The sequence below is a fragment of the Staurois parvus genome, unplaced genomic scaffold (assembly GCF_062004578.1).
Source record: "Staurois parvus isolate SC_StPar_1 unplaced genomic scaffold, SC_StPar_1.0 ptg001181l, whole genome shotgun sequence".
NCBI classification, from domain to species: Eukaryota; Metazoa; Chordata; class Amphibia; order Anura; family Ranidae; genus Staurois; species Staurois parvus.
In genome coordinates, this window is record NW_028318977.1 from 3,748,789 (window position 1) to 3,775,116 (window position 26,328).

The window sequence follows — 26,328 nt, forward strand, 5'->3', positions numbered from 1 at the left end:
GCACCTGGTTATCCTGCACAATTGTACAGATGAAACCAGTGCAACTTCAGGAACACTGCACAGTACAGGAAAGCACTCTTTACTAAGTTCACAGTCCAGTACATTGCTGAGGATAAGGGAATGGCTAGTATTTGAGATCCTATGATAGGCATTTCAGTCAGGCAGTGTCTGGCACCTGTATTCCAAAAGCACACAATCACCAGGAATCAATCCAGGGTCATTACTCACAATCCCCAGGACAGATGCCACCTTCCAGATTCCTCTAGACAGCCCAGTGAGTGAGAAAAATCCATCTTAAGACCAGTTCCCTTTGGTGAAGTTCTGTAACCCATTCCAGATCCCTTCCAGGTCTCCTGCCCTGAAACCTCAGAGAATAGCAGCACAACCCAAGGCTTGCCTCAGAGAGGAAACAGCCCCCTCTAAGCCTGGGAACATCTCCTTGCTGGGGATAGACAATCTCTCTTGGGCTTCATACTATTTTTCAACTTCCCAACCACCATCTAGGCACACCTCCCCGCCTAGGCACTGATCAATATTCAAGCCAGTTGTTTGAACTCTCCCTCCCTAAGCTCTTGAAATCTCTTATAGAGGCAGAAGGAAGCAATCAGACTCCCAGCGTGTGAAACCTTGAACAGGCCAAAACAACCTCTGCTCTCTTGATTACAGAAGAAACCAAAAACTAAATGTACCTAGCAGCCTAACTAGGAGGGCACTAAACTTTAATAAAATGCAGATTTTTTTAAATTTAAGATGTTTTAGCCTTCCAATGCTGATCCTTATTTATCAAGTTAATCTCTCCTTATCAACATCAAACACTTGGTTTCAAATGTAAGACCCCTATATGGTCCCCCAAGTGGGTCTAGGGTAAACAACCAATACTGCAATTTAGCACTGAAGAGCCATGATGCCCTGAATCATATTGGTGGCACACCTTTTACCAATCATTAGTAAAGTCTGGAACAGAAACTTTCATGTGTATGACTTTCTATGCAAGCCATTCCTCACCACACATTCAAAAACATTCATCTTGAAAAACCAACACCCTTCCCAGTACCTCCAGGAACTGAGCAGACCTGAAAATGTTTTTTTATGAGATGTGATGATATGGAGATTCAGTTAGAGAGGGATAGTCTGAAAACAAACAGTTTCTGCTTGCTCTCTGTCTTTAGAAAACCTATAAGTGTCATGATTGCATCTTGTATTAAATGTTCACTTACAGGAGACCGACAAGAAAACCCCTTAATTCAGAAAAGTATACAGTTTACTGTACGAACATTTGAAATAAAATAGCCACCAGACCATTATGGTTTCCCTTTTAACTCCTAGGTTTTAGTCTGGGTTTGGCTACCTCCAAGAATATTGTGTTAGGGGTGGCTTTGAGTAGAGAGTTCCAAAAAGTCACACCTGCGTTACAGAAGGCTTTATTTTTGCAGGGTGGACATTGGGGTACACAGTATGTTAATTCTTACCAAGTGGTAGCTGATACCAAAAATCCTTTCATTACCTGTGAACAAGGCCATTTAGGTCTTTGTAGGTCAGGTTGTGGTTGTAGGCTGGTGTTCATGGGACTGCCCATCAAGTATCCCCAGCCTGGGATTCTCCATTTATTATGTCTTCTGGACTACTGGTCCCAACACTTTGGACAGCTGGGGAAGTGTGATTGATATGGGACTTCTCCCTGGATTCCACCACTGATATTTCTAAGTCATGGTTGCACTTATACTAGCACAGTGTTCCTATCAGGGCCTGGGTTCAAACCTGAAAACCTCTGCAGTATCTGGCAATGTCTCCTCTTGCTAAGCCACCTGAAAAGCTGGACAGATCCCTGGACATTTCCTTGAATGATTATGCCTTGACTTTGTTTGTCATGAACCTTGAACCCTTTGCTCCACTCATGAACTTCCTGATATAAGCCATGTCTCTGCACTTCCTGTTTGCTAGATTATTTTGCCTCCTCCAGCCAATATCTCACTCTTGTCATTCCTTTTGCCATCGGTACATTTGCTACCACCTTGTTACTGCTGGTATACCTATTCTTCTAGTTGATGGGAGCCTCTCTTCTACTATAGCTACTGGTCTCCGAGCCTGACACCTGACCATGACAGGGCCATTGGAAGTAGGAATTGTCCTGGTATCAGTGGGAGAAAACAATGCATCTTAGATATTAGGGGTAGAAATACTACACCATTATTGGTATCAGTAAGAGGAATAGTACACCATTGTTGGTATCAGTGAAAGGAATAGTGCACCATTGTTGGTATCAGTGGGAGGAATAATGTCCCATCGTTGGTGTCAGCAGGAGGAATAGTGCCCCATCATTGGTGTCGGTGAGCGGAATAGTGCCCCATTGTTAGTGTAAATGGGAGAAATAGTGCCCCATCTTTTGTATCAGTGGGAAGAATCATGCCCCATCATCTGTGTCAGTGGGAGAAATAGATCCTCATTGTTGGTGTTAGTGGGAAGAATCGTGCCCCACCATTGGTGTCAGTGTGAGGAATAGTGCCTCACCATCAGTATCAGTGGGAGGAAGAGTGCCCCATCATTTGTATCAGTGGGAAGAATCAGGCCGCAACATCAGTGTCAGTGGGAGGAATGGAGCCTCATCATTTGGGTCAATGGGAGGAATAGTGCCCCATCGTTGGTGTTAGTGGGAAGAATATTGCCCCATCGGTGGTGTCAGTGGGAGAAATAGTTCCTCATCATTGGTATCAGTGGGAGGAATAGTGCTCCATCATTGGTATCAGTGGGAGGAATAGTGCCCCATCATTGGTATTAGTGGGAGGAAAAGTGTCCCATCATTGGTATCAGTGGGAAGAATAGTGCCCCATCATTGGTGTCAGTGGGAGGAATAGTGCCCCATCATTGGTATCAGTGGGAGGAATAGTGTCCCATCATTGCTATCAGTGGGAGGAATAGTGTCCCATCATTGGTATCAGTGGGAGGAATAGTGCCCCATCATTGGTATCAGTGGGAGGAATAGTGTCCCATCATTGCTATCAGTGGGAGGAATAGTGTCCCATCATTGGTATCAGTGGGAGGAATAGTGTCCCATCATTGGTATCAGTGGGAGGAATAGTGTCCCATCATTGGTATCAGTGGGAGGTATAGTGCCCCATCATTGGTATGAGTGGGAGGTATAGTGCCCCATCATTGGTATCAGTTGGAGGTATAGTGCCCCATCATTGGTATCAGTGGGAGGATTAGTGCCCCATCATTTGTATCAGTGGTAGGGATAATGCCCCATCATTGGTATCAGTGGGAGGAATAGTACCCCATCATTGATTTCAGTGGGAGGAATAGTGTACCATCATTGGTGTCAGTGGGAGGAATAGAGCCCCATCGTTGGTATCAGTGGTAGGGATAATGCCCCGTCATTGGTGTCACTTGGAGGTAAAGTGCCCCATCATTAGTATCAGTGGGAGGAATAGTGCCCCATCATTGGTATCAGTGGGATGTATAGTGCCCCATCATTGGTATCAGTGGTAGGGATAATGCCCCATTGTTGGTATCACTGGGAGGTAAAGTGCTCCATCATTGATATCAGTGGGAGGGATAGTGCCCCGTTGTTGGTGTCAGTGCGAGGAAAAGTGTCCCAATGGCTGGATTAAGGCAAGCAAAGGGCCATATCCAGCCCCTAGGCCACAGTTTGGAAACCACTGCTCTATTGCAGTACCCTGCCACCATTTCCAGCTCCTTCCACCATTACTAAATCCTTCCTCTGCTGCTGGCCTGCTGCCATTACCATCTCCATCTACCCTCACTGGCTCCTTCCATCAATACAACCTGCCTCCATTACCAGCAGATTTTTTTTTTTTTCATGAAATATATCCTTTGGAAGACTAAGCATTTTCTGGCACTTTTTGTTTACAAGTTTAAATCAGTATATTTTGCTAGAAAATTATTTATAATCCCCAGACATTATATATGTTTTTTATTAACAAAGACCCTAGAGAATGAAACGGCGATCGTTGCAATTTTTATGTCACATGGTATTTGCGCAACGGTTTTTAAAGCGCAATTTTTTAGGAAAAAATGCACTTTATTGATTTTTTTAAAAAAGAAACAAAATATATACCCCGATTGTTTATAACATATGAAAGATGATGTTACAGTGAGTAAGTAGATGCCTAACATGTCACGCTTTAAAATTGCACACGGTAGTGGAATGGCAACAAACTATGGTGCTTAAAAATCTCCATAGGCAATGCTGTAAAAATGTTTACAGGTTACCCCTTTAGAGTTACAGAGGAGGTCTAGCACTAGAATTATTCCTTTTGCTTATCACGGCCATACCTCAAATGTGCTGCGAACACTGTGTGCGTGATTTATGTAAGTGTTCACTTCTTTTTTTCATTTTTAAACTGTCCTTTTATTTTTATTTTTTTAAGCATTTTTATTCCTATTACAAGGAATGTAAAAATCCCTTGTAATAAAAAAGGAATGACAGGTCTTCTTTAACCACTCACCCTCCAGAGGATTTATCCCCCTTCCTGACCAGGCCATTTTTTGAGTTACGGTACTGCGTTATTTTAACTGACAATTTTGAGAAAAAAAATATATTTTTGACTTTTTGCTATTAAACATGTCCAGTAAAAGAATTTTAAAAATCAAATTTTGTAATAAATTTAGGCCAAAATGTATTCTGCTCCATGTCTTTGCTAAAAAAATCCAATACATGTAAATTAATTTGTTTACGTGAAAGTTATAGTGTTTACAAATGGCGGTATATATACTGGGATTTTTTTTTTTAATTTTTACTAGTAATGGTGACTTATAGTGGGACTGCTGTGGGCATTCTGACACTGGGGGGAACTGACTTGGTGTCACTGACATCCCCAGTGACACCAATACAGTGATCACTGCTACAAAAAAAAAAGCACTGACACTGTACTAATGACAGTGGGCAGGAAGGGGTTAACACGAGGGGCAATCAAAGGGTTAACTGTGTGTTTTACTAGGGGGTGGTGTCTGTGTTCTTCACTGTAATCACACTGCTCTGGATGGCTGTGCTGTGCAGTGTGCCCGAGCTTACAGGGAAGAGGACTGTTAGTAAACAAAACAGTCCTCCTCCCCATCAGTGATCATCAGAAATCACTGGGCGCCGGTGAGTAATTACCGGCTGGGACTCAGTGATTGACAGCCAAGTCTGCGAATGGCAGCACATGTGTATATATATATGTATATGTATATATGTGTGTATATATATATATATATATATATATATATATATATATATATATGTATACATGTGCTGCCATTCGCAGACAAAAAATTAGAATATCGTGCACAAAAAATTTATTTATTTCAGTAATCCAACTTAAAAGGTGAAACTAATATATGAGATAGACTCATTACATGCAAAGCAAGATAGTTCAAGCCGTGATTTGTCATTATTGTGATGATTATGGCTTAGAGCTCATGGAAACTCCAAATCCACAATCTCAGAAAATGAGAATATTGTGAAAAGGTGCAATATTCTCGGCTCAAAGTGTCCCACTCTAATCAGATAATTAAGCCATAACACCTGCAAAGGGTTCCTGAGCCTTTAAATGGTCTCTCAGTCTGGTTCAGTAGGAATCACAATCATGGGAAAGACTGCTGACCTGACAGTTGTGCAGAAAACCATCATTGACACACTCCATAAGGAGGGAAACCCTCAAAAGGTAATTGCAAAAGAAGTTGGATGTTCCCAAAGTGCTGTATCAAAGCACATTAATAGAAAGTTATGTGGAAGGGAAAAGTGTGGAAGAAAAAGGTGCACAAGCAGCAGGGATGACCGCAGCCTGGAGAGGATTGTCAGGAAAAGGCCATTCAAAAGTGTTGGGGACTTTCACAAGGAGTGGACTGAGGCTGAAGTCAGTGCATCAAGAGCCACCACACACAGACGGATCCTGGACATGGGCTTCAAATGTCGTATTCCTCTTGTCAAGCCGCTCCTGAACAACAAACAATGTCAGAAGCGTCTTACCTGGGCTAAAGAAAACAGACCTGGTCTGTTGCTCAGTGGTCCAAAGTCCTCTTTTCTGATGAGAGCATCTTTTGCATCTCATTTGGAAATCAAGGACCCCGAGTATGGAGGAAGAATGGAGAGGCCCAAGGACCCAGAGTATGGAGGAAGAATGGAGAGGCAAACACTGCAAGATGCTTGAAGTCCAGTGTGAAGTTTCCACAGTCTGTGTTGATTTGGGGAGCCATGTCATCTGCTGGTGTTGGTCCACTGTGCTTCATTAAGTCCAGGGTCAATGCAGCCGTCTACCAGGAGATTTTGGAGCACTTCATGCTTCCTTCCACAGACGAGCTTTATGGGGATGCTGACTTCATTTTCCAGCAGGACTTGGCACCTGCCCACACTGCCAAAAGCACCAAAACCTGGTTCAATGACCGTGGGATTACTGTGCTTGATTGGCCAGCAAACTCGCCAGACCTGAACCCCATAGAGAATCTATGGGGCATTGCCAAGAGAAAGATGAGTGACATGAGACCGAACAATGCAGGAGAGCTGAAGGCCACTATTGAAGCATCCTGGCCTTCCATAACACCTCAGCAGTGCCACGGGCTTATAGCTTCCATGCCACGCCGCATTGAGGCAGTAATTGCTGCAAAAGGGGCCCAAATAACTAATAATAGTAAAATAATAATAATAATAATAATAATTAATAATAATAATGAACAAGGTGTATGTGAGTGTGACCACTGGGGGTGTACAAGGTGTACGTGAGTGTGGACACTGGGGGTGCACAAGGTGTACGTGAGTGTGGACACTGGGGGTGCACAAGGTGTACGTGAGTGTGGACACTGGGGGTGTACAAGGTGTACATGAGTGTGGACACTGGGGGGTGTACAAGGTGTACATGAGTGTGGACACTGGGGGTGTACAAGGTGTATGTGAGTGTGGACACTGGGGGTGTACAAGGTGTACGTGAGTGTGACCACTGGGGGTATACAAGTTGTATGTGAGTGTGGACACTGGGGATGTACAAGGTGTATGTGAGTGTGGACACTGGGGGTGTACAAGGTGTACGTGAGTGTGACCACTGGGGGCGTACAAGGTGTATGTGAGTGTGGACACTGGGGGCGTACAAGGTGTATGTGAGTGTGGACACTGGGGGTGTACAAGGTGTATGTGAGTGTTGACACTGGGGGTGTACAAGGTGTATGTGAGTGTGGACACTGGGGGCGTACAAGGTGTATGTGAGTGTGGACGCTGGGGGGTGTACAAGGTGTATGTGAGTGTGGACGCTGGGGGCGTACAAGGTGTATGTGAGTGTGGACACTGGGGGCGTACAAGGTGTATGTGAGTGTGGACACTGGGGGGTGTACAAGGTGTACGTGAGTGTGGACACTGGGGGTGTACAAGGTGTACGTGAGTGTGGACACTGGGGGTGTACAAGGTGTACGTGAGTGTGGACACTGGGGGGTGTACAAGGTGTACGTGAGTGTGGACACTGGGGGTTGTCAGCACCTGTGGTAGTGAGCTCTTGTTGATACTCAACTTGGGGTTCCCAGGGCACGGAATCTAAGCCCCAGCCTGCTTCTTCACCAGGGCCCCTGATAGTGGGGGATAGCTGGGGGTGTACAAGGTGTATGTGAGTGTGGACGCTGGGGGGTGTACAAGGTGTATGTGAGTGTGGACGCTGGGGGCGTACAAGGTGTATGTGAGTGTGGACACTGGGGGCGTACAAGGTGTATGTGAGTGTGGACACTGGGGGGTGTACAAGGTGTACGTGAGTGTGGACACTGGGGGTGTACAAGGTGTACGTGAGTGTGGACACTGGGGGTGTACAAGGTGTACGTGAGTGTGGACACTGGGGGGTGTACAAGGTGTACGTGAGTGTGGACACTGGGGGTTGTCAGCACCTGTGGTAGTGAGCTCTTGTTGATACTCAACTTGGGGTTCCCAGGGCACGGAATCTAAGCCCCAGCCTGCTTCTTCACCAGGGCCCCTGATAGTGGGGGATAGCTGGGACCATGTCGCGGCCCCCAGGTACACCCAGCTGAGGTTGAAGAGACCGCTTGCAGAAGCAGAGTACAACAGGAGAAGACAAACAGAATCCAATAGGCTAGCCGAGGTTAGGACAGGCAGAAAACAAGCAAGGTCAGAGAACGAAGCCGGGGTCAGTACATGAGAAGTCAATCTAGGATTCAGCCAGTAGTAACACACGAGAGCTCCAACAACTATGCCATTGCTCAGGTAAAGTGGCCTAGACTGAGCATGTCTACACAAGCAAACAAGGAGGCGGTCCAGGAAGTGTTGGAAGGGAAGGATATAAAACCCAGAGGACAGCAGACAACACCCATAGGTGAGTGCAAACACACATGTGAAAGGGATCAGGAACAGGGCTGCAGAAAGAAGGTAAGAACAGCAACAAAAAACTTGTGACTGGGGGCGCGCAAGGCGCATGTGAGCGTGGACAGTGGGGGCGTGCAAGGCGCATGTGAGCGTGGACACTGGGGGCGCGCAGGGCGCATGTGACCGTGGACACTGGGGGCGTGCACTGCGCATGTGAGCGTGGACACTGGGGGCGCGCACTGCGCATGTGAGCGTGGACACTGGGGGCGCGCACTGCGCATGTGAGCGTGGACACTGGGGGCGCGCACGGCGCATGTGAGCGTGGACACTGGGGGCGCGCAGGGCGCATGTGAGCGTGGACACTGGGGGCGCGCAGGGCGCATGTGAGCGTGGACACTGGGGGCGCGCAGGGCGCATGTGAGCGTGGACACTGGGGGCGCGCAGGGCGCATGTGAGCGTGGACACTGGGGGCGCGCAGGGCGCATGTGAGCGTGGACACAGGGGGCGCATGTGAGCGTGGACACTGGGGGCGCGCAGGGCGCATGTGAGCGTGGACACTGGGGGCGCGCAAGGTGCATGTGAGCGTGGCCACTGGGGGCTCTACAAATTCTCTGTGAGCATGAGTAGTGGGGGGTGTACAAGGTTTACGTGAGTGGACTTTTTTTTTTTTCAACTTGTTGCTGGGCAGAATAAAACTCATCAAAGACGGGTCAAAAAAAAGCATTAAAAAAAGCACTATATGCTTGTCTGCAGCGTGCCCATTGAAGTGTATAGAAACATAGCGTTTTGCGTTTCAGCCCAGGTTCACACTGATGCAGTGCGGAATTCAATCGAAAATTCATACAAACCACTGCGGGTGTGCATTTTAGGTCAACACCCCAAAATTAGTTCGCAAAACACGGTGCGATGTGCAGAATCGCATCTCATGGATGTGAACACCCATGCGATCTGATTCTGCTGCAGATTAAAATAGGGTCCTGCACCTTTTTTTGGTGCGGATGCGGTATGATCTGAGCCATACAAAATGTAAGGCTCAAATTGCACCGCACAGAAATTGCATGTGATATGCACAGGAATGCTGAATCACATGCGATGTGCCGCAGCGCATCAGCGTGAACGCAGGCTAAAAATTTCCCTGACCCTTTTCAAAAAAAGTCAACGGGTGAAAACGCGATGTGAACCTGTCCCATAGGAAATCATGTTAAATGGACTGCTGTGCATCTCTGCAAAACGTAACGGAAAATTCATACACACTAGAGCTGAAGAACGATAGACATAGTGAGCCAACCATGCCTACCCGACACAGTGTGTGTGTCAGTGGAGCTCTGCATAGCTGTAGTCCCTGACATCTCTCCAGATTTCAAACGCCTTGTTTGCCTCGAGGTAGATACCCCCCCCAAGGAGGGGGATACATGCTTTCCCAAGTCACCGTTATCAATATGGGGGGGGGGGGGTCATATGGCCTCACACAAATTTAACTCCACAGCTGCCAGGCAGAAAGCTGAGCAGGAGGATTACAATTAACCCCTCAACATCTGGCCCCTTTTACTGTGTTAATTGACAGTAGGGCACTACAGTAAACGTGCCCAACCATTGAGGGGATAATTGTGATCCTTCCTCCCCGGGAGCTGTGGGGTTATATCTGTGTGAGGTTTTTTGGCTTCTGTTAGTTGATAAGGAGTCCGCTAATAAAAAGCACTGACACTACTAATGGCACTGGGCAGAAAGGGGTTAACATGTGGGGCGATCAAAGGGTTAACTGTGTGCTGTGTGTGATTTTACTATGAGGCTGTATGCTGTGCTTTCCACTGCAAGCCTGCTGCTTTGTATGGCTCTGCCATGCAGAGTCATACAAAGCAGTGTGCTGGAGCTGTATTGTTGTCTCCCCCGTCTGTAATACTTGGCAATCACTGGGTGCCGGTGAGTGATCATCGGCCGGGACCAGGTGATCGACAGCCAGGGCTGTGAATTTCGGCTCGTGCACGGCCCCTACCTAGAACTGCAAAATCACACATATGTGATTTTGTGCATACCTGCTGCCCTGTAGCAGTATTTTTGCTATAGGGTGGCGGGAAAGTGGTTAATGGTTAATTGCTAGAGGTTCCATTGGCTGGTTTGGTTTGTTTGTGTGATTTAAGTCTTTTTTTTTTTTTTTCTATTAATCAGGATGATGTAAGATGTTTCACTTGTCTTACCTAATGGTATACTACTTGTATTAGGACTGCCCAGTTCCCCATGTGATGTATTTGAAAATCCCCTGGCTATTAGCTGTGAAAATGGCTCAAATTGATTTTCAAAGTTTGCCTAATCCCCCATTGACTTTAGTAGGGTTCAAATGAAAGTATGTAGTTTCTATGATGAATACCAATGGCCTGTGATCATCCCCAATACAATTGTAGACTTATACATCAGGATGGAGCTAATACAGTTTTACAGATATTTATACTGCACTGTCAATTTACGTAGCTCTTTACACACACACACACACTTTGTGATGGAGGTGTAGGTGGGACAGAACACAGGTGGAAAGCAGTGGGACACACAAGGCTTTTATTGAGTGATTTTGAGGGTACACAATGAGCATAGCAGGGTTCTGGCAGAAAAAAGGGTTAAGTCTGTAACACAGGGTGGGGCACACAACTAGGATCACAGAGTTCTTGTAGGCAACAAGAGGGGTTAGTTCATAGCACTGCCTGGGCCCACAACAGGGAGGTAGGACTCTGGCGGGAAAGGGTTAAGTCCTCGTCACAGGGGTTGGCACACAGCAGGGAGGAAGAACTCTGGTGGGCAAGGGTTAAGCCTGGGTTAAATCCTTAGCACAGGGGTTAACGCACAGCAAGGAGACAGAAATCTGGCGGGCAAGGATTAGGTCTGGGTTAGATTCTTAGCACAGGAGTTGGCACACAGCAAGGAGGCAGAACTCTGGCAGGCAAGGATTAAATCCGGGTTGGATTCTCAGCTCAGGGGTTGGTACACAACAGGGAGGCAGAACTCTGGCAGTGTCAGGAATGGACTCAGCACTGGTGGTGGAACTCACCTGCCTTGTGGGCTGCAGTACCAGGGCTGACCAGCGGGTGCTCTCAGCAGCCAGAAGCTCACTCCTGTAGTCAGCCAACACCTGGGGCTGATTGCAGGAGGTGTATTTAAGGAATGACCAGGCCTGTGATCAGGGCCTTGGTGTATGTTTCCCATGAGCCCCTGTACCTGGTATCCTTTGTTCCTGCCTCATTGCTGACCCTGCTTTGATCTTGACCTCTGCTGACCGTCTCCTGTTGAACCCCTGGCTTGCCTGACCATCCTTCTGCCTGATCCTCAGTACCGCGCTGCCCGCTACCTGCTGACCCCGACCATTCTCTGCTTGCTCCTCCTGTACCACGCTGCCTGCACGATACCGACCCGGCCTGTCTGACTATGCTTACTTCACCCGACGATCCATCCCGCACGTGTCACCTTTAGTAAGTCTGCCTGCCTCTTCCCATCAGACTCCGTTCCTGCACTCCCCTGCCAGTACTTTCTACCACAGCCGCATGCACTCAGGGGTCGCGACCTGGTTCCAGTCTGCACCAAGTCCATCCCCACCATCAGGGGCCCTGGTGAATAGCAGGCTGGGACTTGGACCCCGCGCCCTGAGCAAATCCATGCTGTGGGCTCGGCCTGCCTGACCGCTCCACCTCTCCAGCCCTGACTGCACTGGTACCTATTAGTTTAAGGTTTATTGCACCTGGTTGTACATATTTATGTAAGTGTTGAGTTTGGTTGTTTGAACTGCGCTTATGTTTGTGTTGCCTGTAATAAATTGTGTTACACGCTATACCTGAAGTCTGTGTTTCTGTCAAGGTCCTACCTTTTTACCAGAGGTTATGTTACTCCATGTGCTGGCATCCATCTTGGATTTCTGCAGAGCATGGTGGGAATCTTTTATGCCTTCAGGTCTCTGAGGTCCATCCCCCAGAGGGGTGTGGCTGATGACATATAAGCCTGTGTTCTGCACATGCTCTTTGCACTTGTGTCTTGTGTCTTTGTGTCGCTCTGTTCTGACTCTTGTGACTCTCCTGGAATCTGACTCGGCTTGTGACCTGACCATTCTTTGTGTTCTCCTGTGATCTGACCCTCCGTTGCTGAACCCGGCTCGTGACCTGTGATTCTCGTCTGCTGTCCTGTACCGTTTTTGTCTCGTTGTTGTTGACCCGGCCTGTCTGACTACTCTATTGTCTTTACCACTAGCTACACGCCATTGGTGGCAGCCATTACCGCAGCTGGGGTGCCTCGGGGGCCGCGACCTGGTTCCTGGCTGCGTCAAGTCCACCCCCACCATCAGGGGCCCTGGTGAAGGGCAGCCTGGGACTTAGACTCCGCGCCCTGAGGGACTTCGGTCTGTGGGTGGTGGTTGTCGTCAGCCTGTGCGTTACATTGTTATTAGGCCTGCCTGTCCGTTTCCTAGCTCCTGCCCTGACAGTTTCCCTGTGTCGGTCCATACACCTCTGGTCATACCTGGAGCCCTGACAGGCAGGCAAGGATTAAGTCTGGGTTGGATTCTCTGCTCAGGGGTTGGCACACAGCAAGGAGGCAGAACTCTGGCGGGCAAGGATTAAGTCTGGGTTGGATCCTCAGTGCAGGGGTTAGCGCACAGCAAGAAGGTAGAGCAGAGAAGAGAGCAGAGTCCCCATGTCCAGAAAGCCACACAGACAATGTAGATCTACAAGTCCCATCAGTTTAGAAAGAGAAGCACAGCCCATACAAGACTCTCAGCAGTTCTGTTTATCTTCTAACTTCCTTCTAGGAAGACTTGCAGCCCTCAGCTCCTGTGTGTCCATCACAGAAGTACACTCAGAAAAAGGTCTGAGCCTTTCTGCCAGCATAGGGGAGATATATTGTCCCTTCAATTCAACCAAACCTCAAACACCTGGTGCTGACACCAGGGGCATCTTTACCACAAGACAAACAAGGCATTTGCCTAGGGTGTCATTTTTCAGGGGGCAGCACTTCCTCCCCAGAAGAAAGGATGGAAGAAGGGACACATGTGCCATTGGAACCAGGTGGGATCCGAGAGAGGCTGCTTGATGGTGTATGCAGAGCCCGACTCTCATTCCTGGGGATGTCTGGAGGTGTGAAGATTATTATTATTATACAGTATTTATATAGCGTCAAAGGGTTTGCTCAGCGCTGTACAATAGCAAGGGGGACAGAACATGAAACAAGACAGTAACAATATAATACACGAGGGGTTTGAGGGCCCTGCTCTTTTGAGCTTATAATCTAGTAGGGAGGGGAAGGTGGCATAGGAGGAAGTGGCTGTGGGGGATGGAGTGGTGGGAGGAGTAGAGGAGGTTAGTTGTTAGGTGAGGTCAGGTGTTAGGTGAGGTTGGGGTAAGCTTACCTGAAGAGGAGGGTTTTCAAGGTGCGCCTGAAGGTGAGGAGGGTAGGTGACAGTCTGATGGATTGGGGTAGGGAGTTGCAGAGGATGGGGGAAGTCCTGGAGAAGTCCTGCAATTGGGCGTGGGAGGAGGAGACCAGGGAGCTAGAGAGTAGGAGGTCCAGAAGATGAGTGTCTCTCTCTTTTGCCGGGGAGTGGGGGGGTGGTAGTGGAAGGCTCTCCTGCAGGTGAGGGGCAGGACTAGTGTTGGTCAATGTCAGGCTCTCTCCATGGGAGGGGGTGGTGGTGTTGGTCCATTTCCATGGAGGCAGATGATTTTTGTGTTGCCTAGGGCAGCACAAAACCTAAATACACTACTGGCTGACACGTCTGGCTTTTTCCAGCTGCAGGACACCTTGCTGTCTGTGCCTCACACTGAGCTCAACCATATCTCCAAGTCCCTGTAGGGCACAGGAACGCCTAGATTTAATTAAGCAGACAACCGACTGCTTGACACACTGTTGAGTTCAACAAAAAACACAGAAAAAAAATTATTTCTTTTCTCCGTCACAATATGGTATGTTCACATCAGTCCCTACCCTCAAGGAGCTTATAATCTAAGGTCCCTAACTCACATTCATAGACATACTAGGTCCAAGGAGACAATTAACCTACCAATATATTTTTGAAGTTTGGGAGGAAAACGGCACACTCAGGAAAAAACCCACAAAGGCACAGAGAGAGCCTTCAAACTCCAGGCAGGTAGTGCCTTGGTTGGGCTTTGAACCAACAATCCTAGTGCTGCCAGGTAGAAGTGCTAACCACTTAGTCACTGTGCTGCCCACAGTATAATAAAATTGTAGTTTCATCAGCAGGGATTTAGCTATCATATAATATAATTGTAGAGACATCATTTGGGACTTAGCCATCATATACAGTCATGGCCAAAAATATTTGCACCCCTGCATTTCTGTCAGACAATGCACCACTTCACCCAGAAAACTGTTGCAATTGCAAATGTTTAGGCATTCTCGTGTATATTTTTTCTGTTTGTATTGGTATGACACAAAAAAAATAGAGAAATGAAAAGCCAAATCTTACACATTCCACGGATAACTCCAAAAATGGACTGGACAAAATTATTGGCACCCTACATTTTATATTTGGTAGCACACCCCTTGGAAAAAATAACTGAAACCAAACACTTCCTGTAACCATCAGACAAGGGTTCACACTTGCGCGGTGCAGGAAACACGGCACATCCTGTTCATTTCCTGTACCGCATTGCAAGCGGAAGGTGTTCATTATATTAAGATACCCCGAAACAGATCACCTGTGCCCGAAGGTCAGCTTGAATTTGTCTGAGAGTTAATCGAGGTTCTTTAGCCACAATTCGAACAATCTTTCGTTGCAATCTTTGATCAATTTTTCTCTATTGCCCACGTCCATGGAGATTAGCTACAGTGCCCTGGGCACTGTACACTTCTTGACAATGTTGCACACAGTGGACACAGGAACATTAAGATCTCTGGAGATGGACTTGTAACCTTGAGATTGTCCATGCTTTTCCATAATTTTTGTTCTCAAATCCTCAGACAATCCTTTGCTGCTTTTTCTCTTCTCCATGCGGCACACAGACACACAGCAGAAAGATTGAGTCACCATTTTAAATGGTTACCGGAGTGATCTATATATTGTCAGTGCCTATGCATTGATACAGGTGAGTTTAATTACAAATTACAGGAGTATCACAAACTGGGAATGCAATTATTTCTTACAATTTTGAGAAGGTGCCAATAATTTTGTCCAGTCCATTTTGGGGGTTTTGCTTGGAATGTGTCAGATTTGGCTTTTTGTTTCTCCACTTTTTTGTGTCCTACCATTTGCAATTGCAACAATTTTCTGGGCAAAGTGGTGCATTATATGACAGAAATGCGGGGGGTGCCAATATTTTTGGCCATGACTGGAATAATATATCTGTATAGACATCAGCTTGTGTGGAATTATAATACACGTATTACTGCCAGGGGCGTACTGACAACTCATGGGGCCCCCGGGCAATAGGGGATCATGGGGCCCCTGTATCCTTGCCCAAAGTCAAAAAAGCCTATGAAAAAGGTACCAGGGGCTTCTCATGGGGCCCCCTACTGACCCCGGGCCCTCGGGCAGTGCCCGAGTTTCCAAATGGTCAGTCCGCCCCTGATTACTGCATTATCCTGAATATTCTTATCACATTAGTAAATTCTTGGGACTGTGTGAGCAGCAGACCTCTCCACTTCCTCTGGTTCTGCACACAGAGATATCTCCGGAAACCCTCCTCTGACCCCCCTCCCTCTAAAACACATCTACTTAGTTTCGTTTCTCTCTCCTGCAGTCAGCGATGGCGTTTTCTGATGCGAGGAAGGAGCTGGACTGTTCCATCTGTCTGAACATTTATACCAATCCTGTGACCCTGAGATGTGGACACAACTTTTGCCGGGACTGTATAGATCGTGTTCTGGATACACAGAGGGGATCTGGAGTTTATTGCTGTCCTGAATGCAGAGAAGAGTTCCAGGAGCGGCCTGAACTTGGCAGGAACATAACACTGCGCAACATATTGGAGAGTTTCCGATCTACCGAGCCACAGATGGAGAGCCATATCTTCTGTACGTACTGCATTCACTCTCCTGTACCTGCTGTTAAATCTTGTCTGCATTGTGAAGCTTCTCTGTGTGATGACCATCTGAGAGTCCACAGCAAGTTATCCCAACATGTCCTATCTGACTTCACCACTCCCCAGAAGAGCAGGAAATGCTTCGTCCATGAGAAGATCCTGAAGTATTACTGCACCGAGGACTTGGCCTGTCTCTGTGGGTCCTGCAGGCTACATGGAGACAATCAGGAACACCAGGTGGAGACACTGGAGGAAGCCTCTGAGAAGAGGAAGGAGACCCTGACCAATGCTATGCAGAAGTTGGTGAAAAAGACAGAAGAGATGGAGGAAAGCATCAAGAGTCTACAAAAATACAAAAGAAAAGTACAAGATGGTGCAGATGGTGTAACCAAAAGAGTCACCATCCTATTCAGAGACATCAAGAGACAACTTGACATCCTGGAGGGGAGAGTTTTTAAAAAGATTTCCAGGCAGGCAGAGAGTCACATTCCCAGCCTCTGTTTTAATCCAGGAGCTGGAGACAAAGGACGAGCTGTCCAGGAAGATACGTCGCATCGAGGAGATATGTAGCATGATGGATCCACTGAGTGTTTTACAGGAACCATACACAGATGACTTGTGTGATACTGAGGATGGAGATGAGGAGGACAAAGAGAGATGCCATAAACTTCTTCATGGTGGGGGGGATATGGATGTGACTGGAATCTCACACACATTACATACAGAATTATTTGATATAATAAAAGAGATAAATAAAGGGATAAAAATACCAGAACCTGCAGATATAACACTGGATGAAGACAAGGCTCATAATTATCTATATATTTCAGATGACAGTAGGACCGTGCGCAAGGTAGCAGGAAACCTAAATCGTCCTGAAACTCCAAAGAGATGCATGGGAAAGACACCTCAGGTGTTGAGCAGTCAGAGTTTCTCCTCAGGGCGACATTACTGGGATGTGGATATTGGGGGGTCATCATACTGGAGAGTTGGGATGTGTTACCCCAGGATACTTATGCACGGTTCCTATAAAGAAATTGGATGTAATCACCTGTCCTGGTGTCTGGAGAGGAAGTCCAAACAGCTATCAGCAAAACATGATGACAAATCCATCACTTTAGCAGATAATCAAATAACAAAATTCAGAATAAATCTGGATTATGAGGCCGGCCGTCTCTCTTTTTTTGAGTTGGGTATCCCGATCCGACACCTCCACACCTTCACCACCACCTTCACCGAGCCTCTATATGCCGTGTTATTTGTAGGCGAAGGTTGTATAAAAATATGTAGATGGGAGGTGTGACAAATTTATCCCAAAACTGGTGGCATCAATGGCGTTTAGATTGGTGGGCCTAGGCTCTTGCAGGATACTGAAGATGTTGTGGTCAAAGACATGATAGATTTTGGACTGCAGCTCCCAGTAACATGGCTGCAAATGTCTTATCAAGCAGGACTACATGGTTTGATTAAGCAAAAATTCCATTAATTGAACGTGTAGATAAGGTAACTGATGCATAATTCATATTATTTTTATGTTATTAAACTTTCACCTCATAATGTCTCTTCCTAAAATCTGTCTTCTTTATGCTTGTATGGCAACCATATTGTGTTTATGGACAGAAATATAGAGCTCTCAGTTCATTTTAACTTGCTCACTTTTTCCAGAAGCTCGCACAGAGCTGAAGGTTCAATAACAGAAAACCCCTGCAGGGTTTTAGAACTAAGTACACCCTCTCCGGTGGGATATCTGCAATTACCACTCACCTTCAGTCCCCATTCACACTTGAGCATTTTGTAGTGCGAAACTCGAAGCACAAATGCTCAGGGGGAAAAATAATCAATATTACACTATGGAGATGGTTCATGTCTCTGCACCAAATCGCCTGAAGCAGAGCCTGAAACTCAAATGTTTTGGAGCTACATTTATAGCTCAAATTCGGCAGATTTGAACATTTTTGGTGCGTTTTTACTCTCATAGAAAAGAGTAGAAACAAATAATTGGAGTGTTTTTGCACATTTTAACATGCGTTTTGTGCAATTTTCTGCTCAAATGAAAATGTTTTTTTTTTTAAACATAGTAATTATATAGGAATAAATAAATTGTCAAATGATTAACCCCTAACCTTAAAGGGTTAGGGTTATTGTTTGGTGGTTGGTTGTTGGGTTGTTATTGTTTAACTTTTTTTTTTTAGGTTTTTGGGGGTTAAGGTTAGGGGTTAATTATTATATATTTATTATTACATAGCATTTATTTATGATTATTTTTTATTTGCTTGTGTATTTATTTAATATTTTATTCTTTTTTATTTTTTTTTCCCAAAAAGAAAGCCTTTATTAACCACTTGAGCTCCAGAGGATTTACCCCCCTTAATGACCAGGCCTCTTTTTGCTACTCGGCGCTGCACTAATTCAACTGATAATTGCGCGGTCATGCAATGCTGCACCCAAATGAAATTTACGTCCTTTTTTTCACACAAATAGAGCTTTCTTTCGGTGGTATTTGATCATCTGTGCGCTTTTTATTTTTCACGCTATAAACATAAAAAGGCCAAAAATTTTGAAGAAAAACAATATTTTTTACTTTCAGCTATAAAAAATATATAGTAAACTCAAAGTTGGTTATAAATTTAGGCCAAAATGTATTCTGCTCCATGTTTTTGGTAAAAAAAATCCCAATAAGTGTATATTGATTGCTTTGTGTGGAAGTTATAGCGTCTACAAACTATGGTATAGATACTGCAATTTACGCCATTTTTCTGCTATACAGCGCTGCGTTAGTTTAACGGACAATTGCGCGGTCATGCAATACGGTACATACACTAAATTTACATCCTTTTTTTTCCCACAAATTGAGCTTTCTTTTGGTGGTATTTGATCGCCTGTGCGGTTTTTATTTTTTGCGCTATAAAAAAAAAAGACTGACAATTTTGAGGAAAAAAAACAATATTTTGGACTTTTTGCTATAAAACATGTCCAGTAAAAAAAAATGCAAAAATCAAATTTAGTCATAAATTTCTGCCAAAATTCATTCTGCGACATGTCTTTGCTAAAAAAAAAAAAATCCCAATACGTGTAAATTAATTGGTTTACGTGAAAGTTATAGCGTTTACAAATGACGGGAAAGATACTGGGATTTTTAGTTTTTTTTTTTATACTAATAATGGCGGTGATCAGCGAATTATGGCGGCGATCAGGGACTTATGGCAGCGACCAGCGACTTATGGTGGGACTGCGGCGGACATTCTGACATTGGGGGGTACTGACTTGGGGTCACTGACATCCCCAAACACACTAATACAGCGATCAGTACAAAAAAAAAAAACTGACACTGTACTAATGGCACTGGGGAGGAAGGGGTTAACTTTATTTTTCAGGGAAGGGTTATAGGAGTGATGGGAGTGTTTTACTAGGGGGCGGGGGTGTGTACTGGGCAGGACAAGGCTGATCGAGAGAGAAACTCTACTTTCTCGATCAGCTCATCCTCGAGCTGACAGGGAAGTGACAGACAGCACAGCTACTGCAGGTGTGCTGTCTGTCACTGTTTGCCGCCGATCGCCGGAACATAGCCGCTAAGGAGTGGCTGTGACCCGGCGACTGACATCTGCGGCGGTGATCCGCAGGACAGATAGGGCGGCAGCGCGCCTCTATTTGTTTACAAAACACTCGTCTTAAATCGTGGTTTTGCCTGTGAGTGCCGCCCTGCCGCCGTATATGTACAGTGGCTGGGCGGCATGCAGTTAATAGAACATAATGGTACAAAAGACATGTACGGGATACCTGAGCGAAACAGCAGGCACAACCTACAGCGGCACAGCAATAACTCAAACAAGAAATCACAGACAATGCAATGATACAAAACACGACTACAATAAGGTTATGCTTGCAACAAACCAGAGCCAATATAGTATAGTATGGGGTGTAATTGCATCATATCTCCTGCGCTCATGCTTCGCCATGCAGGGCTGTAGCGATAGGGAGGATGGTCATGACACCTGAACGTAGGATTCAGCCAAAAGCTTGTGGCAATGGGAAGAATTACAAAACCGGCTTACGTTGTGGTAGGGGCCGTTGATGGAAGTGGGGAGAGTGAAAGATTGGCATGTCTAGTGTTCCAGGTAGTATATCAAAGCGAGAGGCGAGAAAACAAGAGAAAGGAGAAAAGAGAGAAAGGGAGGTAGAAAGAAAAAAGAAGCAGAGAGGGGGGGGAGGGGTAGGAGAGAAAAGAGAGGAAAAAAAAATAATGGGGGGGGGAACATATGGGGTCAGTAAAACATATATATTCATTGACTTAAACCCAAAAACCCACAATTATAGTGAAAAAATCAAGACCCAAAGAAATTACCCAAAAATAAAAAATATAAAATATATATAAAAGAACAAAAATAAAATAAAGTCCCAATATGTAAAGTGTCCAAATATTGTGTCCAAACAAAGATCAATTTCTTGATAGGAAGACGCTTCCTACTCCACTGAAGAAGATGCAAATCAATCACAGGTGCTCTTCAAATACCTCAAAAAACAAAATCTCAACATAGTATATTACCTTTTAAATCCCAGAGCTAAAGTGCCACACGTGTATCATGCAAAAAAAACACTCCAGTGTCACAGCACTCATGTGAAAAGAAAATTAATAAATATCACTGCAAACTATATATAAAGTGCATAATTACCCTAAAACAAACAAATTCCAGCTTGTAATCAACCACATATGTACAGAGTGTCCTTAGATTGGTATCCTCTTGTTCCTCAGGACCTCACAAACAGACCAGGAATCAGTATGTGAATTATAATCATATATAAAATGTATTGTAGCCACTTACATCTAAAAACGATAAGATCAGCAAGACGGCATCAAATTCCTCATGCCCAGTATACGATCCCCTTTCCGTGGGTAGAGGGTCTCCCGATCACCAGGTAATTCCCCCTTGCTACTCCTATCCAGCACTATCACTTTGTAGCTCTAGGGGACACCTGAAGTGCACCGTTACTCTCCAGACCTCCAACACACAGGGATTCCAGAATCCAAAATGGCTGCCGCAGCACTTCCGGGAGCTTCACGTGCCCTGGACACGTTTCGTCTCTTCCGGACTTTGTCAACAAGGGGGTGAGTAATGACAGCAATATCTGGGGTTAATCATGTATGGGGATAGGAGTTAAGCTAACGCCAGAGTCGCATGGGAAGGGATACATCGTCGAGGAGAGTCTCAGTGCCTACCACAAAAACTACTGTAAAGAAGTAACATCAGCAGACCTGATGGTCCATAAGAGACTTGTATGTAGGAGTAGTTGTGAAGTAGATCCAGCATATTTATTCAATTATTATAATAATTTATTAGTAATAAAAAAAATTACAATAATAATAATAAAAAAAAGAAATAAAAGCTGCTGAAACAGCTGCAACAGAAAAACCTAGCCACAAATGATGCAACAGATGATATTTTTCTCTATTGGCTAATAAAAAATGCCAAAGCTCAAAAATGCTGTATAAAAACATGGTAAAATATACTTGTAAAAACACGCGAAAAACACTACGCTCAGATGTGAATGAAGCCTCACTGAAACCCAACAGTCTGACCTATGTCTGCAGATAAAAATTTTCAATAACACTTAATAAAATGCTTTCAAGGTATAGTGATGACATTGAAAAGATTGTTTCCTATGCTAATATATGTTACCAAAGTAAACCAGTCATTTCTCCATTCAGTACAAAGTAGCAGGTTCTCATTCTCTCTGCTGTCTTGGAAATTCGCTTTTATTTCTCCTTACCGTGAGTACTCGCAGTTGGATGTGCAGCAATCCCCCATAAAGCTGTGCGAATCTCGCTTACCACGACTGCAGCTTAGCTCCATGATTCCTGCGCCTCCAACTGGTTTAGCTATCTCAGAATTGTGGGGAAATGGAGCTCCAGTTACCTGGGAATGATCACACGACACTCTCAGGCTGCTGTTGGAATTCACATAGAGACTGGCTTCAGACTCAGCCCCCGGTTTTATTACAAACACACACGCCCCCCACATGAGTCAGGTCAATCCCCTCCCACAGAACAATGCATGGGGCGTGCCTATACACAGGATGTACATTCCGATTGGAGCGCAGCCTTTCCTCTTATCTATCACCAGTCCTCCCCTCCCTCCATGAGCTCTCTGAGGGAAGCAACCTTCCCCTTCCTATTAGCTCCTAGTGGTATGTAAATTCTCTGTACAAGCATCCCCTAGATTAAACAGTGTCAGTCTGTATCTGAATGGGCCCGATACGATATTTATTAAAACACATCCATCCAGATATAGTTCAGGTCGGTAATGGTTTGTAAGATATACATGAGCCTACACACGGAGTTCACACCGCTTGGCGCCTTGCGGTACGAAGTCCATGCGGTACTATGCTGCTGATATGTGGATACAGGCCCGCGGCCTACCGCTGGCGGCATTCGCATCGGATGCCATGGTGGTATACACGCCGGTCTATAAGCGCAGATCTGCCATCTCATCCATTACCGAGCTGAGTACTGTAATACATACATTGTAAATGCACATGGCCCAATTGCAGCCTTCAGAGCTTTAATTAAGCCACACGAGAGACATATGAATAACACTGATATATAACACATTTAAAGTTCAACCTGTAAATACAAAATTTCCATGACATTGCTAATATATACAATACTTCTCTTACAATATTTGCCTTCCCCACACTAGCTCCACACATAGTCATGGCCAAAAATATTGGCATCCTTGTAAAATAATGCACCACATTACCCAAATATTGGTGAAATTACCAATACAAACAAAATAAACATGAGAATGCCTAAACATTTTTAAACACCGAAGACGTCACCGCTAGCTCCACCCAATTGTTTACATGACAACTTTCCTGTCATACTGCGGCAAGTGCATGGTGGGTGCCGATGGGCTGGCGGGGGTCAGGGTTTTTCGGTGAATCCGCATCCTTGGGACATTGCTGAACATGATTGATGGATTACAACCATGAAACCATTTTTTTTTTCGCTTTTTTGGCTGTTTTGTTTTTTGCTCAGTTAAAGGATTTTTTTCTAAATGTAACCCTTTAGTGAATAGTACCCCTTACTCAGTCACAAGGAGGGGGGCAAAGGGTACCCCGATGCTAATGAGCCCCCCTGCACGCAGACCCACACAACCACTGAGCCAGGATTGTAGGGAAAGAGGCTCTTGCCTCTATAGCATGGGGTCAAGGTGGAGGGCTTGTGGTCTGGTAAGCCACAGGGAGGGGGTGTGCTCCATTGTCGTCCCCCCCCCCCCCCCCTTCTTTCCTGGCCTGCCAGACCTGTGCTCTGATCAAGGGTCTGGTAGGAATTCAGGGGGAACCCCATGCCTTTTTTTTTTTTTTTTTTTTTGCCCAATTTTGGGGGGTGGGTTTCTCCTTAAAAGTCCTACTAGGCCCACACACTTTAAAAAAAAAATTACTGGGGGGTCCCTTCTAAAATTCCTACCAGACCTATAGAACCTGGCATGGCTTTTTGGGGGAACCCCACACACTTAAAAAAAATTACTGTGGGGTCCCTTCTAACCTTTCTACCAGACCTAAAGGGTTTGGTATGGATTGGGGGGGACCCATGTGTAATGACTGTGTGCCAAAGGAACATGAAAGTTGTACGTGACAGCCATATTGTTAAGAGGTTTTTTTGTTTATTGAGCAAAAAATAAAAAATACCACTAAAAGAAAGCTCTATTCGCGGGGAAAAAAGGACGTAAATTTAATGTGGGTGTGGCGTTGCATGACCGCCCAATTGTCAGTTAAAGTAACTCAGTGCCGTACCGCAAAAAATGGCCTGGTGAGGAAGGGGGATCCTCTGGAGGGTAAGTGGGAAATAATATTTTGTTTTTATTTTTTTCCAGGGACAGTATTCTCCCCTCTGTCTTCGGCAGTGTCCAGCAACACACTGCATAAGGCTGCAGTGTAAGCAGCCATATATAGTGTGGGGCGGGGACTTATCTGTGAGTCATGATTGGCCAAACTCACCATGACTTTGGGCAATCATGGCTTCTACAGTGCATTGTGCTGTGATTGGCCAAAGCATTGCACCTGACCCATTGCGTTGGCCAGTCATGGCTCTGACAATGCACTGCTAAAGTCCGCTGAACTCCTCTTACCGTTCGTGTGTTTGACGAACACACGAAAGGTCAACATTCAAGTCAAACATAAATTCGACTCGAACATCAAGCCCAACACTAGCCATTAAGAATGAAGGCAGAAGAAGGTCCAACCCAGGACTACCAAGGTGGACCTAATAAAGTGGCCGGTGAGTGTATATTGGTATATATATTGTGTGATTGCCTGCAATTTTTAGATCATACTGAAATTGTGGCAAAATGCCACTTCTGGCTTCTGCTTCTGGGTGCCATTCATTGTCAATAGCACCCCAAATGCGGTTAGCAACCATGCATATTGTTGCATGCTTTGTCATGTGACAAATGTACTATATAATGCGCCAAAACACGAGTTGAAATTCATTATTATTTATATAAATATATAATATAAATTATTATTATATAAATTATAATAGTATAATAAATTATTATTATATAAATTATAATAGTATAATAAATTATTATTATATAAATTATAATAGTATAATAAATTATTATTTATATAAATTATAATAGTATAATAAATTATTATTATATAAATTATAATAGTATAATAAATTATTATTATATAAATTATAATAGTATAATAAATTATTATTTATATAAATTATAATAGTATAATAAATTATTATTATAATAGTATAATAAATTATTATTATATAAATTATAATAGTATAATAAATTATTATTTATATAAATTATAATAGTATAATAAATTATTATTTGTATAAATTATAATAGTATAATAAATTATTATTTGTATAAATTATAATAATATAATAAATTATCATTTATATAATTATTATAATTAATATAATTATTATTTATATAATTATTATAATTAATATAATTATTATTAATTATAAAAAATGAATGCATTGAGCATTAAGCAGAATGCTCTGTGCCTGAAAAGGTAAATTTTGGCATTTTGTCGCTTTTTTTAATGCATATTTTGGAGCATTTTTAAAAATATTTTTTTTGATAATTTTGGGGGGGATAATTTTTTTTAACACCTGTGCATTCCAGGAATCTGCAGAAATGTGTTTTTGTGCACGTTCCAGAAACGCATGAAAAACGCTTGAGGTGCAATTAATTATTAATGACTATTCAAACGCAGCTAGCAGATGCAAGTTTTGCCAAAATGCACATAAAGTGCAAAAATGAGCGTTAAAAAGGCTCAAAAATACGTGTTAAAATAAATGGCAAAATATGTATTAAAAAAATCTAAATGCGTGATAAACTTGCGCCAAAATTGGCAATATAAAAGCAACAAAATACGCACTTAAAAAGCAACAAAATGCACATAACTAAAACCCTGCACCAAATTGTGCGTTAAAAAAGCCCAAAATATGCATTTAAAGAATGTGCCACAATGTGTGAATAATTGCGGTGTAATTAATTATGACTATTCAAACGCAGCTAGCAGATGCAAGTTTTGCCAAAATGCACATAAAGTGCCAAAATGTGCGTTAAAAGGGCTCCAAAATACATGTTAAAAGAAATGCCAAAATATGTATAAAAAAAACAAAATATGTATAAAAAACTTGTGCCCAAATTGGCAATATAAAAGCAACAAAACACGCACTTAAAGTGACAAAATGCACATTAAAAAAACCTGCACCAAATTGTGTGTTAAAGCCCAAAATATGCATTTAAAGAATGCTTCACAATGTGTGATTTACAAAATACGCCAAAATACATGTTAGCAAAAGGCGCCAGTGCCTAATGCTTATTATTTTTATGTAATTACACGGCCTTTTTAACTTTGGTTTCACTTTTTAAACTAGCCTACACCATAATCTCACAATATCTCACGAGATCACAGGCAGCCTTCCCCCTTCTACTTTGATCTCAGCCATTTTTAGAGGAAAGACTTCTCTAAATCAGGGGTCTCCAAACTTTTGAA

At 44.2% G+C, this 26,328-nt stretch overlaps 1 pseudogene; it reads left to right on the forward strand.

The window, feature by feature from the left end:
• Positions 1-15,992: 15,992 nt before the first annotated feature.
• On the forward strand, positions 15,993-17,153 carry LOC149438905 (E3 ubiquitin/ISG15 ligase TRIM25-like; annotated as a pseudogene).
• Positions 17,154-26,328: the final 9,175 nt, after the last annotated feature.